The 6,299-nt window shown below is 48.3% G+C and overlaps 1 protein-coding gene across 2 annotated transcripts in view; it reads left to right on the forward strand.

The window, feature by feature from the left end:
* Positions 1 to 6,299, forward strand: part of EXOSC6 (exosome component 6) — a 100,586-nt gene that overhangs the window by 13,419 nt on the left and 80,868 nt on the right. The gene's annotated exons all lie outside the window — the stretch shown is intronic.

A 6,299-nucleotide genomic window follows, 5' to 3' on the forward strand; every position in this document is an offset into this window, starting at 1 on the left:
CTTCCCTTATCCTCTCCCTCTTCTTCTTGGAAAGACCAAATGCTCTTGTCCGCATCACTCAATCTATTACAAAAGGAGGAAACTTATCAGTCCACTGATTCAAATGTTAATCTCATCCAAAAACACACTCACAGACTCACCCAGTATAATATTTGGCCAAGTGTCTGGGTACCCCATGGCCCAATTAAGTTGACACATAAAATTAACCATCATAGGGACCAAGAATCAGGAAATGGGGTGGAGGTCTTTGCTCCATCTTCACCTCTCACAAAGATTCCCAGACAGATTTCCTAAGGGACACCCTCCTGTATTCCCCCAGGTTGTGAGTGCTTGACTGCACAGAACATGGGTAGGACAGTTAATGAATGGGAGTCATAATGAGTGACAGCAAATGACGCAAGGATGGGGAGGTTGGCAGTCCGGTGGGAAGACAGAAGAAGGCTGAAACAGAGAGGCCAAGCTGACGGAAGGACAAGAATAAGGAAAAAGGAGAGGAGCAGAAGGGGGTGGACATATTGAACAACTGGTCCCCAGAGTTCCTAGAGTTGACTCCCAGACACATCCACCCTGAATTCATGAGATGGATACAAAATAGTTCACTTATTTGCAAAGAGCTCCCAGAAAGAAAGAAAAGGGTAATTGTATCATCCCCAGTATTAAAATTGCAGTCGGCAGCTAACAGTGATTGAATTCCAGCTATTTGCCAAGCATTGTGCTACAAACTTACATCCATCGTGTCATTTAATCCTCACAACAACCTTGCAGGGTAGCTGCTCCCCATCTTATAGAAAGGCTACCGAATGTGCCCAGGGTCACATGGAGAGCCACTTGAGAGGAGTGATGAGATCTCAGTCGCCTGCCTGGCAATCACTACGTGTTCCAAGAAGTTGGAGGACTTACTGAAAGACACTTACTGGTAGGCTTGGCTACAAGCATAGCCTGATTCTGTCAGGACCTCCAGGCCACACTGCCTTTGTACGGGATGTTCCATTACCCACCTTACCCTGCACAGACTCCGAAGGCTGGCGAGGCCCCTGGTTAGAGCGTGGGACGACAGGGCCAGTGCTGCAGGCCAGGGGCCCAGGGGCCCAGGTGTACCAAGTGGCTTCTTGCAGTGGACCTGAGTCATTCTCTTGGCCGTCCCACATCGGAGTCCCATTCCTGTGTTAGAGGTATCCCCCAGCTTGAAGACAGAGGCTGCCTCCCTGAAAGAAGCTGTAAATGCCCCTTTCTGCCTCCTTTTTCCAACCTCCCTTGAAGCAAGGTCCTGGGCACATGACGTGGCTCCTCCAATTAGAGCTACGTGCTCAACTTCAAGGTAAAGCTGCCAGTGGGAGAAGCTCATCTCAGCAATTGATGGCGGCAGTGGCAGCAGCTATATCCGGCTTTCAAAGGTGATGGCACCTCCATCCCTCGTTGGTGATGCCTGTTGTGGCATCTGTGCCCAGCAGAGGCAGTAGGGTCTCTTCCAGATCTGATCCTCCGACCTTCCAGAACTCCTGGGAGCTAACCAGTAACTTGGACAAGTTCCTTTACTGCTTAGAGTCACCAGACTCTGTTGCTTACAGTTAAGAACCTTGATGGATACAAAAACAGGACTAGAGGTGGATGGAACAAGAAGCCCTGTGGGAAATGGGGGTGATGGAAGCCTGGCAAGTGGCCAGAGGACAGTGAAAGTTCAGCTAGTATTAAGGGACAGGATACCAGTAGCCCACAGCATGCCATGGCGAGACAGTTAATCCTGTGGTCCTCAGAACAAAGCGCCCATCAAGGGCAAGGCTTTCGGGACCTGGTGGCTCTTGCCATAGAAGAATATAAAGATTACCCTGAAGTCAAGGGCTGTTAGGCAGGCTGTGTGCTAACAGCACCAACAGCATAAAGGAAAGACAAGATCAAAGTCCAAATTTGTGGCTCAAGACATGGTTAGAAAATCAGGGAATTTTTATATCTTGTGGCTGCAAGGCTGAGAGAGTTACAACCCAAACTTAAGGCTTCATCAGTGGTTATAAAATGACACCATGAGGTGGCTTCACACTCTCTCTGGGTCTCTAGTTGGGAAAGAGTGGAGAGTGGGGAGCAGAGAGAGTGGAGGGCTTTGCGGGAAGCTGTGGAAGACTCAGGACCCCCACTGCTACAGAGGTTCCCTTGCCAGCCAAAGGGACTCTTCTTAGTCATTCTGAAGGTACTGGTAGCAGAAATTCACTAGCTCTTTGCCAAACCCAGATCCCTTTCCTCCTGGGTGCACATCTAGGTGGAGTTGCCCACCCTCCCTCGCAGTTAGTGTGCTGCATGGCTGAGGTGTGGCCAGTGGCAATGGGAGGGCGGGATGTGCACCGCTTTCATGCCTGACCCATAGCATCCTCCAAGTGGCCATCAGCCCTCCTGCTTCCCAAGTTGGCCACCTGAATGCCAGTGCCCTGGGTGAGCCGGGAAGCCATGTGCTGTTGGTGGCAGGGCCTTGCTCAGCCTGGGTTCCCCCGCTCCACGGCACATGTGCAACCAGGCCAGCAGATAGCATTTCCTTAAAAAATATACTCTGTAATGACCTTGCCCTGAAGGAGACCCCTTGTGTGTCCTACCCCATCACCCCTCATTTTCTCCAGACTTAAATAACAAGTCATATCGCAGCAGACCCCAGGGGGCTGATGACTTCAAATCTGGGAGGAAGATATTGAAACACCAGAAGAACCATGAGATTTTGCTAATTTATATTGACAAAACCTGCAAAATGATCTGGGAATGGATTCTGAGGGTGGAGAGTGGGAAAGGAAGAAAATGTTAAATGGGGTTGAATTTTTTTTTTTTTTTTTTTTTTAATTTGGCTGTGCCGGTTCTTAGTTGTGGCACGTGGGATCTTTAGCTGCGGCATGTGGGCTCTAGTTCCCTGACCAGGAATTGAACCCAGGCCCCCTGCACTGGGAGCACGGAGTCTAAACCACTGGATCACCAGGGAAGTCTGGTTGAACATACCGATATTTAGGATTCTATGGGGCTACCTTGAGTGGCTGGGATGGTTCCAATTGTTTGCTCTGATGTTTGCTTAAACCCTGGACTCAATTGTGGCCGAATAATATTAGCTAAAAGCTAATAGATAATAATAATAATACAAATAAGAACTGGGCTTCCCTGGTGGCGCAGTGGTTGAGAGTCCGCCTGCCTATGCAGGGGACACGGGTTCGTGCCCCGGTCTGGGAAGATCCCACATGCCGCGGAGCGGCTGGGCCCGTGAGCCGTGGCCGCTGAGCCTGCGCGTCCGGAGCCCGTGCTCCGCAACGGGAAAGGCCACAACAGTGAGAGGCCCGCGTACCGCAAAAAAAAAAAAAAAAAAAAAAAAAAAAAAGAATAGCTAAAACTTACTGAGCATTTACTATCCTGCCAGGGACAGTTTTAAGCACTTCATTTATTTAACAAATTTACTGAGTTAACGAGTGAAGTTTAGATAGTCTAATGTTGATGGAGGAATAGAGAAATGAGGGCGCTGGCTCAGCCCAGCTGATATTCATCAGTGTTTACTCTCCCCAGGCTTTGTTTCAAACACTTTAATGTATTAACTCATTTTATTATCTTCATTTTACAGAAGAGGATCATGAGACAGAGAGATGTTTTAGGGTGACCAGCTGTCCTGGTGTGTCTAGGATGGAGAGGTTTCCCAGCATGTGGGAATTTGAGTGCTAAAACCAGGACAGTTCCAGGCAAACTGGAACAGTGGGTCCACCTAGGAGTTAATAACTTGACCAAAGTCACACAGTTAGTGAGTGGCAGAGCCTGTCCTCCAATTCAGGTAGCCTGACTTTAGACCCGAACTCTGCTTCTGCTAGTGGTTCACACACCTGAGCCTGCATCTGAAGTGGCTGGAGATCTTGTTAAAACTCAGATTAGGTTTGGGGCAGCTGAAAATCTGCTCGTCTAACAAGTTCCCAGGTGATGCCGATGCTGCTGGCCCGTGGACCAACATGGAGGACCGCGGCGTTCGGCTACCTCACCTCCAGATGAGAATGTTGGAATGGACTTTTCAGGTAGGACCTGCTCACTGACACCCCAACCTAGAAACCCTGGGACGGCCCCAAGCGCGTCCTTTGCCGAGGCACTGAGAAATATATTGGTGAGGGAAGCACTGTAGCGCCAGGAGTGCTGATGGGAGAGGCTGCAGCTGAATGGGAATCTGGCGTCTGGGGTGTTAGAGGCTCAGAAGGGCATTGGATTGCCAACCTTAGTTGCCATAAAGGTGGCTCCTGTGTCGCTGCTGTCAGAGCAGGCTCTGCATTTCCTGTGCCTGGCAGCAGCGGCATGGGAGTCTACCCAGATGGGCTTTGCAGCAGAATTTGGAGCACTATTTCTGGGCTACAGAGGCCCCAGCACGTCTCTCTCACTCTCCCTAGGATCCTGTGACCAGCCATTATACTTAAAAAAAAAAAAAAAAAAGTGAAATTTACGTAATGCAAAATTAACCAATTCAGTGGCATTTAATACATTTACAGTGTTGTACAACCACCACCTCTATCTAAATTCCAAAACATTTTTATCATTTCAAAATAAAACCCATACCCTCATTTTCCTGTTTCCCTTGGCAACCACCCGTCTCTGCGTCTATGGATTTACCTTTTCTGAGTAGTTCAGATAAGTGGAATCATGCAATATGTGACCTTTTGTGACTAGCTTCTTTCACTTAAAATGTTTTCAAGGTTCGTCCACCTGGTAGCATGTATCAGTACTTCATCCCTTTTAATGGTTGATTTAATATTGCATTGCATGTATACACCACGATTTGTTAGCTACTCATCCATTGATGGACTTTTGGGTTGTTTCTACCTCTTGGCTATTGGCTATTGTGAATAATGCTGCTATGAACTTTGTGTTTTAAGGATTTATTTGAGCACTTGTTTTCGTTTCTCTTGGGTACATACCTAGGAGTGGAATTGTTGGGTCATATGGTAGTTGTGTTTAATTTTTTAAAATTAATTAAGTTATTTTTTTTTGGCTGCGTTGGGTCCTCGTTGCTGCGTGCAGGCTTTCTCTAGTTGTGGTGAGCAGGGGTTACTCTTTGTTGTGGTGCGTGGGCTTCTCATTGCAGTGGCTTCTCTTGTTGTGGAGCACAGGCTCTAGGTGCGCGGGCTTCAGTAGTTGTGGAATGCGGGCCCTAGAGCGCAAGCTCAGTAGTTGTGGTGCACAGGCTTAGTTGCTCCGCGGCATGTGAGATCTTCCCGGACAAGGGATCGAACCTGCATCCCCTGCATTGGCAGGTGGATTCTTAACCACTGTGCCACCAGGGAAGTCCTGTTTAACTTTTTGAACAATCGCCAAACTATTTTTCACCATGGCTGCACCGTTTTACATTCCCCAGCAATGTATGAGGGTTCCAATGGGTCCCCACCCTCATCAACACTTGTTATTGTGTTTCGTTGCTAACAGCCACCCTAATGGGTGTGAAGTGGTGTCTCACCGTGGTTTCTATTTGGGTTTCCTAATGACTAGTGATGTTGAACATCTTTTCATGTGCTTATTGGCCATTTGTATATCTTCTTTGGAGAACTGTCTATTCAAGTCCTTTGCCCATTTAAAAATCATTGCCCTTTTGATAAATTCCTTTTCTGCCATGACTAGCCAGGGCTGTTTCTATGTTTCTATTGGCTGCAACCAAGAACCGTGACTGATCTGCTTCTCCCGGTTCCATGGGCCCAGGCCACACTTGTACTGATACTTCCAACCAGCAAAGCAACTCGATGTTCGCACATAACAGTGTGCACTCTGGACGCTAATGGTAGCACCTCCCATTCTTGCACCTGCCTGGACTCACCCTCTCACCACTATAGGGAGAGGGAGGAGATGGCGCCATAACAGACCCCAGTTCAGATTATCACAAAGAAAGAAGAGACAAGTAGAAGCAAGCATAATTAATAAAGGAGGAGGTGTGAACAGAAACACAAAGCTGACAGAGGCGGTGGTGAGAGGAGCTGGAAATTAGGGATGCAGACAAACAAGGCTTCTAAATCTGTGCATTATTCAGGACTAAGAGTCTGAAAACCTCCAGAGGGTGGCCTGGGTCATGTGGGCGAGCAGGGATGGGACTGAGGTGGCTGGGAGGAAACCAGTCTTCCTGGGATCATTCTGGGTTGTCTGAATTCCCCTTCACAATGAGCATTCACAAGTCCATCTGATCCATAACTTAGTTTAATCCTTTGTGGGGTGCATCCTGGGCAGCAGGGAACCTCTGTCTGCCCCAGAGGGTCCAGCCCAGATGGAGGAGAGTGGTCTCTTCTGACCACTGCCCCGGACTCCTGTTTCAGTGCCTAATTAAGACC

This window comes from Globicephala melas, chromosome 19 (assembly GCF_963455315.2).
Source record: "Globicephala melas chromosome 19, mGloMel1.2, whole genome shotgun sequence".
Classification (NCBI taxonomy): Eukaryota; Metazoa; Chordata; class Mammalia; order Artiodactyla; family Delphinidae; genus Globicephala; species Globicephala melas.